Source organism: Prionailurus bengalensis, chromosome C2 (genome assembly GCF_016509475.1).
Source record: "Prionailurus bengalensis isolate Pbe53 chromosome C2, Fcat_Pben_1.1_paternal_pri, whole genome shotgun sequence".
NCBI lineage: Eukaryota > Metazoa > Chordata > Mammalia > Carnivora > Felidae > Prionailurus > Prionailurus bengalensis.
In genome coordinates, this window is record NC_057350.1 from 89,394,267 (window position 1) to 89,409,412 (window position 15,146).

A 15,146-nucleotide genomic window follows, 5' to 3' on the forward strand; every position below is an offset into this window, starting at 1 on the left:
ATATTTAAGAGTCTCTTTTGTTTTGTCCACCTCCTTGTTTTTATATTATTTTTGTTTCCCTTCCCTTATGTTCATCTTTTTTGTCTCTTAAAAAGTCCTCATATGAGTGAAATCATTTGATTTTTGTCTTTCTCTGACTGACTAATTTCACTTAGCATAATACCCTCCAGTTCCATCCACGTAGTTGCAAATGGCAAGATTTCATTCTTTTCCATTGCTGAGTAATACTCCATTGTATATAAATATACCACATCTTCTTTATCCATTCATCCATCAATGGACATCTGGGCTCTTTCCATACTTTGGCTATTGTTGATAGTGCTGCTATAAACATTGGGGTGCATGTGTCCCTTCAAAACAGCATAACTGTATCCCTTGGATAAATACCTAGTAGTGCAATTGCTGGGTCGTAAGGTAGTTCTGTTTTTAATTTTTTGAGGAACCTCCATACTGCTTTCCAGAATGACTACACAAGTCTGCATTCCCACCAGCAATGCAAAAGAGATCCTCTTTCTCCGCATCCTCGCCAACATCAGTTGTTGGCTGAGTTGTTAATGTTGTCCATTCTGACAGGTGTGAGATGTTATCTCATTGTGGTTTTGATTTGTATTTCCCTGATGATGAGTGATGTTGAACATTTTTTCATGTCTCCATTGGCCATCTGGATGTCTTCTGTGGAGCCATTGTCTCTCTTCTTAAACTTGATGGTATAAGCTCTGATACAGGAAGATTATCTGAAAAGATGTCAAGTGGAAACAAAGGATGCAGAGGGTAGAACTACCTGGGGCTAGGATTATGGGGACATACAAGATAACTTTCTGGACTTACCAGTAAAGTTGACTTCTGCTCTGCCAAATGTCACATCTCTGAGTAAAATGACTTCCTGGAATTCACTTAAAGGAAGGAGTATAGCTGCATTAGAAATCAGTGATTTCCAGTTTAGCTGACCATCAAGACCCAAGACGCATTAAAATTTCTCCCCAAAAGATTCTCATTTTAGTAAATTTTAGTTAGAGATTAAGAATATGTGTTTTTAAATAGTGTCCCAGTTAGTTCTTATATGCATCCAGAGCTGGGAACCACTGTACCAAAACACATCAGAAAGTTAACATATGCCTTAATTCTGTCTTTATTTGAAGAATTTATAGCTTGCAGATTCTAATAATTAATTCTATGCTTATTAATTATACAGCCAACCGTGCAACGTTCCATGAGTGTTTGAAATGTTAGTGTTTTCGTGAGTTCAGTCATAATTCAAGTTGAATTATTTTAACTAGAGTCCATCAACAATCTCTAAATTAGTATTCTGTGAGTATGTTGCTATTTCTGTCTCACCCAATGATCTGAGAGGACAACTACAGTGTGACGAAAATTTTAGCATCAGACAATAGTTTCCAGAAAGGGAACAGACAAGGTCTACAGAAGAACACAAGATCCAAGGAAAGAACCCCTGGCAGCCCCAAGGCCCAGTGAAAGTGTGATCTTTAGCAAAATGCCAAATTGTAAAGTGTAGACTTCACATGGTATATTACCTGTAGGATAATGAAGCCTTCATTAGGAGGGGGGAAATGAGTGACATGGAGTGAGAAGATAGTGGCAAGGTTGACACCAGTAATGACCACTGGCTTTCTTTAGAATTTTTCCTTAGTTAAGAGGGGATGGTAAAGCAGAGGGAGAGGGAGACAGCCAGGAAACAGACTTTTGTTTTTCTGTCTGAAAGAAAGAAATGCTGTGGCCAAGGTAGCTGTGTTCTTGAGCTAATTATAAGAGCCGAAGACACAATAAATAATATTTCATTTTCAAAGGGCCAGACAGATATTAAAAGCTCACTGAGCAGAGATCTGAAACAAAAGAGCACCAAACCACTTGATTTTTTATTACTTTTGGCATAGACTGTAAAGTCATGTTATTCTTGGAAAAATGATGCAGCAGTTGAGAGAAAAGGGTTCTATTGAGAACAGAATTTCCCCTGAAATTGTCTTTTTTTTTTTGCAACTGCTAATTACTCCCTTCCCTCAACCTGCTAAACCCATCTATATCCACATAGTTACTACAGGCTTTCTCTGATGGTATAATATTACCCTGCCCCCTGATTACATGTGATTGGTCCAAGGGTGGGCATCTGACCCAAGCTGAGTAAATCATTCTGAGTATTTGGAATGTGTCTTTGGGATTCTTGCTCATTTTAGCTGCTTGCTTGAAAAGAAGTGATGAATTCCTGAGAAATGAATACAGAAACCACTTCTCATCACAACTAGAAAACAGAGAAATGAAGGCTGTGATATGAGAAAAGAAAGATGTGGATGTGAAAAGAGAAGCAAAGACAAAATGTCAAAAAAAAATGTCACTGGCAATATACATCCCTATACGAATTATTCTTCAGGTTTGGAAATGCTATTCTACTTCATGCTAGTCTCTATTAGCCTTTCATTATTGCAATCAAGAGATCTCTAAACAAAGTCGAGGAGAAATGCCAAAGGATGGGCCAAAGAGACCAAAGTCAAATGCCCAGGAAAGAGATGGGACTCTGAAATTACCAGAGAATTGCACTCCTAAACAAAGTAGGCTGAGTAGGACTGACATCAAATGTCAAGTAAAATTATTACTGGAAAGTGAAAAGGAATAATCAGGGTGAAGCCACTTATGGGGAATCAACACTAAGAAGTTTTGTTACCAAAGGGTTGGCCAGATTTGAAAGGCTTCAGATAGATACAGTTGATTGAGGTAAGCAAGGTTCAGCATCCACATCTAAAAATCCACACACAACTTCTGACTGGAACAGAGGAAAATGTGCTATGTTCAGTTTTTAGAAGCTCTTGATACCAGTAAAATAGAAAGAAGAAACTCCCATATGGGGTTTATATGCTAATCTTTGCTATGGCTGATTTTGGTTTATCTATCTCTTTTTTTTATATACACATAAAAAAGATACTTGGTGGTATCATATGTATTCGTTGATATTGAGTTGCATCTATTTTTGAACATGGTGATAGGAGGATAATGAAAGCATAGGAGTTATTAGCAGCCTTCTAGGGATGGACCTTGAAGATTCAAAGTGGTCATCGATAACACATGTCTCTGAAGGTATGTGTCACAGATGGTCCAATTTAATCTTGTATAAATTTGTCTGGTACTAAGAAGACCAAAGTAGTTCTGTGGATTATGGAGAAGTTTAATATCAACATGTATTTAATCTTCATTCCTAGAGATTATTGTTATTTTAATCACTATGTTGATGTGCTGAGAATACCTAAGGTGATCAGTTGTAGTAACAAATCAATGAAGTTAATAAGATATCTAAACTTAAATAAATGGATATTGTCTGTTGATGGACAAAAACATCTCTTAGACTTTAAGTGAAGAAGAATCATTGTGATAAAGTGTTGTTAAACCAGATCATTTCACAGGTCTAATATTATGTACCTGATCTCTAAGTTTACTGAGAAAATATCCTAAGATGAATATATGCTATGTAAAGTTATTTTAGGATGAAAGAGTACTGAATTGGGGTAATGAAGAGTAAGGATAAAAATTCTAGTTTTTCAGTCATAATGAGTTCAAGCAGCCCGACTCTCTGAACTTCGATTTCTTTAAATAAGATTATATTATCTTTCCTCCCACCTTAAAAGGGTGCAGTGAGGAAGCCAAATAACACTGGGGAAAGCTTTTTGCCAAAATGAGAAACAAATACAAATAAATGAAGAAAGAACAAGAGCCCCTCCTCCAAAAATGTCTCTACGTTTCCAGCTAACAACCAAGACTAAAACTGCTCGAAAATAAGAATGGAAACAAACAAAAAACAAACAAACAAACAAACAAAACTGGGGATCCACAAATGGCTACAGAGGTAGACAGAAAAGGAAGAGCTCTTGTGATGTTACTTCAGATGTGCCAAAGTGTCTCCTCTGATTAAAACCAAAATAAGAAAAGGAGACCTTGTCTTCTTACTTACTAATTCCCCAAGTCTCCAAGATGAAATCTATACCCACTTGTTAAAATGCATTGCCAATGTAAGAAATAACCTTTATTAGTCATTTACAACTTAAATAAGTTACTATGTGTTGTTGGGTGCCTACTGTGCACATGAACATAATTAAGCTACAAAGAGCTACAAAGAAGAATACAATACAGTTCTTGCTTTCAAGGAGCTAACAAGCCCAATGGGAGAATCAAATTCATATGTAAAAAGTTACAATATGTAATATGATCAACTCTATAATAGAAGTACAACCTTCAGAAAGACAAGCAGAAGAGAGGCAGAGCTGGGGAAAGCTTTTCTTAGAATAGGCTTTCAAGTTGAAGGTAAGAGAAAGAAAGAAACTGGCATGAGGAAATTAGATATTTCAGAAAAGAATCCATAAAATGTAGGACAGTAACAGAAAGGGAAAACAGAGCATTTGGGCGGGGGTGGGGGGAGACATTGCTTTGTCAGTAGTAATATCACTGGTAACTTGAGGATAAATTCTGGAATATTTAGGTTATAAGCTATTCCGGAGTTCTTTTCCAGGTTCTATCACTGCCTGCTCAGCCACAAAAGAAAATAATGGCAAAAAAAGTTTTCAAAAGGAGAGCGGGCAAATTGTGGGTAACTGTATTTCTGAAAGCTGAAAATTTTAGTTGAAATGAAGAAATCCAACAGGAAGTGAATGCCTGGCTAGCAAGGAAGGGAGAGGAGCCCAATTTCCATAACACGGAGGGGCCCTATGTTCATTAAGGGGGTTCAAATGCCCAGATCTCCTTTTGCCTGAAATTTTCCCAGGTACTTATGGTCACAGCAGGAAAATAATCTTCAAAAATCAAAAAACTGTATGCTAATAAACACCACTGCTTTCTTTTTGGTTGACTATCTTATAAGAATAACTGTCATTTTTCTCAGATGACTTGCACTTAATTTTCACATCAGGTAAAACCCACTGACATCACCTCCATTTCACATATGGAATCCTATTGCTACCACAAACCAGCTAAGAATTCATGGAACTTCTCTTTAGTGGCCCACATGCAAGTGTCCCAATTTCTAGTCTCTTATAATAATTTCCTTGCTGAGTTGCCAGATTTTTATACCTCCTTGCTTTTCAATTTCACATATAATTTTTCTTGGATAAAAGAGGAAAGCCCTAGAGGATTCTCCTTGTTCTCTACTGCTTCAAGAAAATAGAATTTTAAAATAGCTATAGTTTGCCCAATGGAGAGAGAGACAAGTAACTTACAAACAGTTACAGCTCTTCGAAAGATCCTAGCAGTGTACTCATTATTTGCGTTCAAGTTTAAAAAAAAAAAATTGCAGAGCAAATAGAACTTACATCCATCTGAGGTAAAACATTTCATTATATTTTATTATCCCCCAATCAATTCCTAAAGCAATGTGTGAATTAAAATGTTTTACCCAGCATTTTCAAGAAACCAATTTAAAATTACACAGCTTATAACAAATTGCCAGAAATATTGCAAGCAGCCATTAATTTACTCCAAACCAATTAAACTCTACATTAATACATGCAGTAATACACATGCACTTGTTCCTAATTTCCTTTTGTAATTAAGCATGGGTACAAGGAATAGTTTCACTTGACAAAGAACTTTAATCCCCTTGTTTGATCTTCCCTTGTCCTCTCTGGCCTCTACTACAAAGCGGCAAAGGTCACTTTTTCCATCATTGCCCATCTTCTTTCATTTATAAGACCAATTTCCTTTAAATACTCAAATATACTACATAGTGAGTTTCTAGGTATTCCGAAATTGCCTTATAGTTGGGGGACATTCCATCCTTGAATCAACAGAAAGGAGCTCCCAGAAGGCTAATGGAAAGTATATATAAGTGTTCCAGAATTTAATGTCAACAGTATGGGGAAAACAAATGCAAACTTCTCTAGTTTATAGTCAAGATCAGCGTGGATTAGTCAGGGTTCGTCAGAGGAACAGAAGCAAAAGATTGGATGATGGCCACCCACACTGGTGAGGATATTCCACTCTACTGAGTCCACTGGTTCAAATGCTAACCTCACCTGAAAGACTGCTACAGACACACCCAGAAATAATGTTTAATCTGTGCCCCTCATGGCCAAATATACACACAAAATTAACAATCATAAGTCCACGTCTCGTCAACTTGACACCCATGTGCATCTTCTTAAACCATATTTAATCTTCAAATAAAGACAATAACAAGGTCATAATTCCACCTAACATTATATAACTATCCTGTGCACAACCAAAAACTCACAAATTCCTGCCCCAGAAGAGAAGGAAAAGTCCTTGATTCATGTTTTCTATTCTCCTTGACATCCTATAACTTAAATACTATGATTTAAGATTAGCAATACTTAAATGCTATGATATAAAGTTAATATATCTTATTTTATATAAGTAAATAAAATCACAAAGGAAAAAAATTATATATATATGTATGTGTGTGCGTATATATATATATATATACACACATACACACACACACACACACAGATTCAAAGAACATACACACACACACCACATAAATGTATTCATAGAAAAATAAAGAGTAAATATTCATGAAAATCACAGTCTTCATTTCTGTAATGGGTCATATGTCATAGCTGCTATTTAGAACTACTGTCTTCCACTACTCGTTCTGTATTCCTTTTGCCTTCAAGCACCTCAACTGGTCATGGTTCTTTACCCGGTAGGGTGACCCTAATCTTTGTTCCTGCAGTCTGAGTCATCAGCAGTCCTGCCTGGATTGGGTGGTGGTAATTTTTCATTGGTCTTAATCTGGGACTGGCAATATTAAGAGATGCCTTAAGGGATGTCGTATAGCTCGGACATACTCTTCCTTATCACTGTTGTGGAATAGCAGTCCAATCTCTTTTTGGTAGTCAGAATCAGTCACCTGAGCCAACCTGTTAACTCCCTCCAAAATCCAGAGAGGCACTATAGGTTACATGCCTATTTTGGGGTGGTAAAAGTGTCTGATGCAAAAACTTACCTTTCACCTTGGAAGGAATATCTCTACATGCCCCACACCACTGGACCTTAGAAGTTTCACTGATATTAAAGGCCCATGAATTTTAGTTAGATTTATTTCATACCCTCTGACAAAAAATGTCTTACAACAAGGTTACAGTACTTGCTACCTCTTGCTCACTAGGCCCAATCAGTATGCTATCATCCATGTAATGGACTGTGGGGTGGTATCTTTCAGAAGGGAAAATAGATCAAGATCCCTGAAAACTAAATTATGACACCAGGAGAGTGAAGAGTTGATGTACCCCTGATATAGTACACCGTATTGCTGGATTTACCAACTGAAAAAAAAAACTGCTTTTGGCAGACATTATGGACAGAGATGGCGAAAAAGACATTTGCCAGATCAATCGCTGTCTATTAGGTATCAGGGAATGTGTTAATTTCTTTAAGCAATAAAACTACATCTGGCTAAAGCAGCTGCAATCAGAGCCACCAATTGGTTAAATTTCAATAACCCACTGGTCATTCTCCACAATCCACCTGTCTTGTGCATGTCTTCTGCAAAATGGGAGAGTTGAAGGGAGATGTGGTGGGAAACACCAGCCCTGCATCCTTCAAATCCTTAATGGTGGCACTAACCTTTTGCAATCCCTCCAGGAACATGGTATTGCTTTTAATTTACTATTTTACTAGGGAAGGACAGTTCTAGTGGCTTCCCCTTGTCCTTTTTCACCATGATAGTCTTTATTCTATAGGTCAGGGAACCAATGTGGGGTTTCTGCCAGCTTTTCAGTATGTCTGTTCCAACTATGCATTCTAGAACTGGGGAAATATCACAAGATAGATTCAGGGATCCATTTGGCCTACTGTAAGATAGACCTGTGCTAAAATTCCACTGATCATCTGATATCCAAAAGCTCCATCTCTGACTGGTGGGGCCACAGTAATGGCTTAGAGTCTCCTGGAATTAGTGTTAGTTCAGAGCCTTTGTCCAATAATCCCCAAATGTCTGATTATTTCCTTTCACCAATACAGGGTTACCCTGGTAAAAGGCCATAGTTCCTTTTGGGGATGGCTGAGAGAAATATTAGTAGTATACATTTTCAGTAGTGTACTGAAGTCATACCTCAAGGGGATCCAGCTTCCCCTTCATTCAAATTTTTCTGGGTGTGGAAACTGGCTCATGTCTGGGAATTGATTGAAGGGACATGGCTTTCTGTTCTTATGATTCAGGTTAGACTTGTTTACTTGACCTAGAACTTTTCCACTTGTACAGATCAAGTAAGAATTTAGCAGGCTTTCTAGCTATTTCATTTCTAGAGATATCATGATCAATTAGCCAGTACCATAGGTCTGTGTGAGTCAGAATATTCTGATTGCTGCTTTGACTCTGGTGTCCATTATAGTAACCACACCTACCTTGCCTGTGATGGTTGAGTACCACCACTTGGCCCTTTCTACCCTGGGATCTAGTTAATGACCTTGAATTGAGGTTTCCCAATTCAGTGACTGCAGTGTCCACTGTGAGGTCTGGTGTACAGAGAAGACTAATCACAGAGATTTTCAAGGATGCCAGGGCTCCCCTTACAAATTTATTCCTCACAGTCCTGCTGAAATGTATGTCTTCTGGACCCTCCTAATTTCGGTAAGTCACTCTTAAATGATAAATCTACTCTCTAACACTGTAATGTCCCTAAGCTTTTGGATCCCTTCCTCTACAAAGCATGTCTGGTATTTCCACTCACTCACGGGGTCATCTCTTGATCCGTGTTTCAGCCAACCAACCAAAGAAACTATTAGAGTCCTTTCTAAACTCCCTGAATTACAACATTAAATGCATAATCTGCTTTATGAACCTGTGTCAATAAATATAGCTTGATCCCACTTTCTGTTCCTTCCACCATTGTCCTACATCTTTGGTATCTATTCCCACATGTTCCCTAGATTTCTGTCTATATAAATTAGAAAAGTTAGCCAGATGTAATACACCTTCTCATTGGTCACACAGAATACCTCATCTTTGGGACCTGCTGGTACTTGAATCTAGTTATAGGTCTAGAAGCAAAGAGGGGTGGTTGGATGGGTTCTGAGGAGATTCAGCATTGTCATGCATGTCAAATACCTTAAGGGAGGCCATTACAGTTTTCCCAGGGAATGTAGGGTTAATCTGGTCAGTCAGGGGTGGAAAGACCAACACCGCTGTGGATGACAAGGCCAGTACCACTAGAGGTGGGAATGCCACTGTGAGGAGTGAGGGGGTGAGGAGGCCCACTCTGCTGGAGATGGGGAGACTTCCTCCACTGGTAAGGAAGAATTACCAGAATTTAGAGACTCAATGTCCTCAGCTTCAGCAGAATCTTCACACAACCTCATCCCAGCTTATGATCCCATTCTTGCCCATTCAATGTCCTCACTTTAATAGTAGACACCCTGTGAGGCTGGGAGTTCAAGTTGCATTGTAATTTAACAAGTCACAGGATGAGGTTCTACATTTGGTTTTTAGCAGCTTCAGCTCTGTAGCTACAGGTGATAAGGGTCTTTCCAGGAATGCATAGTAGCTCTTAGGTCATTTGTGAAGAGCTTGAGCTGGGAATTTAAATCTCTGAACTCCTCCTTTTCTTTTGCTACTTTGTCAATAATATTAGGAGCAATCAGTCAATGTCATTATATTCATTAATTTTTCAAAAATGTTCAGAAGTTCCATATACTATGTCACCTACTCCTTGTTTCTTATAAATAAGTGATTTATGCAGATGTTTTGCATATCTCTATAAACAGTTTACACTGCGGATTATAAGTGCTCTCTCCATACTGGAAAGAGAGTCATTAGCATCTTTAAACCTAATTAGATTAGAGAAACAATTCCATACTCTTGGTACCAAAATTGTATTAGTCTATGTTCTTCAAAGAAACAAAAGTCATAGGATATATCTACCCATCTATTTATCTAATAATAGACATGTCTATTATATCTATCTATAAAATTTTATCATCTATCAAGAGAGAGAGATTCATTATGAGGAATTGGCTCATGTAATTTTCAAGGCTGAGAAGTTCTATGATCTGCCATCTGCAAACTGGAAATCCAAGAAACCTGATAGTCTGAGTCCAACTGCCTGAGAACCAGGAGAGCATATGTTGTAAATCCTAGTCTAAGGGCCAGAGAAGATGAATTGAGAGGAGAGGAGAGGAGAGGAGAGGAGAGGAGAGGAGAGGAGAGGAGAGGAGAGGAGAGTAGATATCCCACCTCAAACAGTAAGGCAGGAAAAAGGTATGAAAAGGGGAAGAATTCCTCCTTCCTCAAGCGTTTTCTCTATCCAGGCCCTCCAGGGATTGGATGATGCCCACCTATGTTGAGAAGGGCAATTCACTTTGCTAAGTCCATTGATTCAAATACTAATCTCATCTGGATATGCCCTCACAGACACAGCCAGATATTATGTTTAATCTGGGCACCCTGTGGCCAGTCAAGTTGACACATAAAACTAGTTATCACAAATTAATATACCATTCTGAGCTTTATATTTTCAATTGCATATAAAAATTGACCTCCAACTCAGGATATTTAATATCCTTCTGAAATCCATTGAAATATAAAGATTACCAATTATAGAAGAGCTACCATGTTAATCCTTAATTTCTAATTGCCTTCTAAAAATTCTTATTTGTGTCAAAAACAAGAATATTGAAATTTCTACAAAAACCAATTTGAGTAAATTTGTCATCCTAAGGAAGTCTCAGGTATTTAGTAAAGAGAAATAATGGTATTGAGCTCCTACTATGTCCTGTGCTCTTTAAGTGGATTTTCTTATTTAGTTTTCACACACACACACACACACACACACACACACACACACACTAATAAGGAAAAAAATAACTAATATTTGGAAAGTTTCATAATTTGCCACTGTCAGTTTGGAGCAGAGTTGGACTTCAAACCTAGCTCTAATCCCAAAGTTGTGTTCTTTACATAATAGAAACCTTCTACCCAAAGAAACAACTCTATTTGTGGAATGTTAGTGCCCATACATATATAAACATCTCATATACTTAAGTAAAAATATTCATTCTATCGTTTTTCCACTTGACATTATGGCATGAACATTTATGCATATAGGCTCTAAAATGTTAAAAGTTAACATCTTTCTAATGCTTTTTCTTGGTAGTATACTTTAATTTCTTTAAGCGTTACCTAGTAATGAGCATTTAAACGGTTTCCAAATTCTTTTCATCATTGATTAGGCATAAGTAAAGTATTTATTCCCTTAGATTTTGATTTCTATTGAGCTATTTCTTTAAGATATAGTTTTAGTTGTGAAATTCATGGGAGTAAAAGATATGAGTATTTATATAGCTCTTACTACACTGACCCTTTTTTTTCTCAACCAGGTGCACTAATTTAAAATGAAATATTGCTACTTTTAAAAGGAGACACTGTCAACACTCACATTCTACAATGGGAAGAACATCAAGCTTCAGGGATTTATCACTCAAATTGTTGTTGTGAATTGCCCTTGAAAAGGATAGTGACAGACCTCCTCCCCTACCCTGAATTATATTACATCCTAGAGGACTGAAATGGTCATTAATTTTTAATATTATCTCTTCTCAGGGAAGAGCATAATGAATTTTCCTTAGACATTCTTATAGGATTGAAATCCTAGAAATTCTGGGAAGATTTCAGAGTATCTATAGTGAGCTCTGAAAAATGTTAACCAAGTTTCCAGATGAGAGTAGGTAACAGAAAAAACAGTAAATATTAAACTACCTACAATACCAATTCCTACCATAATAACAACTAATAATGCCTGTACAATGCTTTCCTGTTTAGACAGTTTCTTCCCATATGTTTGATCTTGGGTGGGGAAGAATAGATTACACTGGAATGAGGTTTGTGAGATACAGAAAACTGTGTGCCAGGGATAAGATTTGTGCCTTTGTCCTTACTGAAGTTAACAGTCTCATTGGATTAAAAATACATCATCACATTAAAAACTATGTCCCAAAAAAGGTAACATTAAATATCTAACAAGTAAAATATATGATATATCGAAATATAAAAGAAGGAAAGTTTAATTATTCTGGACTTGAGTAATCAGAGTAGTCAGTATGGCTGAGGTATGGAAACTCCTTTTCAGAGAAGTTATATATGATAAGTATCAGGAAGTTAAGCCTTCATTGCATTCTGGCCCTTCTCCAGCCTTCCCATCATCACCTCAGTGTACTTTATTCAGGCCTTTAGGAGCATCCTGAGGAGTTTCCTTTATGAAGGTCAGTCAAGTTCTGAAACCTCACACTTCCTTGTCTATCTCTGGAAGTAGAACCTTTTAGCGAAGGTTTAGTAGAAACTTTTTTTTTAATGCATGAAATAATTACCTTTTTTTTTCATAAAGGTCATATACAAAATGGACCCCAATGAGTAAGGCCTCCTCATCTCAACCTTTTTAATCAAGATGAAAACTCAGTGCATGTGTGTACTTCATCCAGCATCTGCAGGGTGCATCCATGCATTCAGGCTCTGTTAAGGAGAGTCATCCTAAGAGTCTTCCAGCTATCCTTCTCGATGTGGTTTTCAGGACCTTCACTTTCAAAGGAGATGATGAAGAGAGCTTCCTCGCTCTAGATGGGTGCTGTGAGCAGGTAGTTCTGAATCTTCTTGTCCTTCTTGAAGGGACAATCTACCTGAGTCCATGTCATGAACTCATGGATTTGTCTGGAGATTTCCCTAAATTCCTTGAAGTTAACATGCCCATTGGGCAAGTGATTGGTATGGATTTTGTGCAGGAAGTAAATGTCCTTAACGAAAAGGTTGAATACAGGGATAACAATCTTCTCTCTGCTGTTTTTGGCCATCTGGGGCCTTTGTGTGGCGCCCTGCAGGGCCGTGCGGTAGTTGCAGAAGTTGCTGGATGGGTCCATGTGGTGCTCCAAGATGTCAAACTTGGCCATCTTGACTTTGGACCATGTTTTCTTAAGCCTTGCCACAGGACTGAGGTTCATGCCAGAGATGATGGCCATCATGGAGTTGAAATTCCCGATATTAAAGTGCTTCTGGGCCACAGCAAGAAAGAACTCTAGCATGTGGATCCAGTGCTTCTTCTTCACCACCTGGCACACCTCAGTGGCCACTAGCATGCTAAGGCAGTTGAACCATTGTCACAGGCCTCCAGGCTATAGGTCTTGGTCAGGTCCCCTTGGCACTGGTGCTTGTCCCGAGAGTTCATGTGGCTGACGATCTGCATCAGATCCTCAGGGTGAATGCTATTGATCCTCTCCAGCTCAATATGAGTCAGCTGCTGGGCCATCACCAGGGGGTCAAAGCAAACACCCAGGATGTCCTTCTGAGTGGCTGGCGGCTTAGCCTTGAGGAAAGACCCTTTGTCCATGGCTGGTGAGTGAAGCTTTTCCCACAGCTCCTGAAGCTGGCTCTGGGCAGCCAACTACAGCAGCAGGCTCTGTGTCATTTGGGAAATAGCCTTCTTCACTGTGCCATTCTCCTAGTCACACTGTGTGACCCGGTGGGTAATGGTCTTTGGTTCAACCATGGCCTTCTCATCCTGGAAGTCACAGGAGAAGGCCTCTGTCCACTCCTTTAACAGCTGCACAATCTTGGCTGAGAAGGACTTCAGCTTGGCCAAAGAGGTATGCCAATGATCCTCTACCACTCTGTAGCAAAGGATTTCTCCTGCATCGAAACCATCCATGTTTAAAAATCTTGCCCAGTCTGAGTGTAGAAAATAGCAAGCTACAAGGATGGATGGTGAAAGCAGCTATTGATTCAAGTAGACAGCTAAGTATGGCCATTCATTCAACCAATACTTATTGATCACTAACAAGGCATCTGGCACTGGGTACTTAAACACATTACTGAGATATGAGGGAAAATGTAGTATTTGATTCCAAATATAAAACAGAATAAATTCATACAATTTATCCACAGTAAGAACAAAGAAAATTATTTATTCCAAACCCTTTGTCATGACTATCAAGTAACTAAGACACCAAAAGTCACTTACTCAATAGGTGGTTAGTATCAAAACCAAATTTTAGAACCTAGATCATTTTATTCTTTGCCAATCCATCTTAGCCAAGGGTTCCAGGAAGACATTATCATCACCTTTCTTTATTGAAACTTTCAATCTTCTTCTCTGAAAGAAAACGCAAAAAATGTCTTTCAGTGCACAAGTAGGCTTTATCTTTCTTCTTATTATTTTATTCCAAGACTATTAGTTTCTCACCATCTAATACTTATTCTTTAATGAAATGAACTTGAATAACTGGGTAAACATCTACAATGTTTAACAAACTATTGTCATACTTTAAATAATGGCAAAACTACCAAAGCTGTATTGTTCAATAAGAGAGCCACTGGCCACAATTTAAATTACATACAATTATCCACTTCCTCAGTTGCGGTAACTACATTTCACATGTTCAGTAGCCACATGTAGCCAGTGGCCACCATATTGAACAGTGCAAATATAGAACATTTCCATCATTGCAAAAAGCTCTATTGCAAAGTATCACATTAAAACAAAGAATCAGCTTCCCACCTGGCACTGTAAGGAATGAATTAAATTGCAAAATGCATTTTTTAATACATTCTGCCTTGAGTAATAAGATATTTACATAAGGATATGCAGGAAGAGAGATTTTACTGAGAAGCAGTACAAGAGAGATACAATCATATTGTGTTCTTCTGCTTTCCTGCTTACAAACTAAATGCTTAAGTGGCATTCTTTGAATGCCTCAGATGCTCAGAATCTTTTCCTCCATATAGCTAGATTTGAAATCTTTTCCATAAGTCCTGTGAAATGGTTTATGTAGAAATAACACGAATATTCACTATAGTATTCATTCTCTTACACATATTAAATATAAAACAAGTAAATAATATATACTAAAGAAAACACATATGATTATTTAGGAAGGAAAGTTATTTCCAAGTGAATATTCAAATGAAGAACTGTAAAAGAAAAGATAACACTTTTGACTGAAAATAGTAAATTGGGCACAGCCTATTTTCATATTAGAGAATTTTGGAGAAAATCATGGAAGCATAAAAATATTTTTATATAATAACATTTATAGTGGCAAATTTTTTTTTAAACTTAAATGGTCTTCAGGAAAATATTAACAAAATAAAATCATCACTTCCATACAAAATGATATTATATATACATAAAGGGGGGTGACCAAAACAA

General features: G+C 37.7%; 1 pseudogene; it reads right to left on the reverse strand.

Annotated features, from left to right (window-relative positions):
- Positions 1–12,397: 12,397 nt before the first annotated feature.
- On the reverse strand, positions 12,398–13,646 carry LOC122490999 (annotated as a pseudogene).
- Between the last annotated feature and the right edge of the window lie 1,500 nt (positions 13,647–15,146).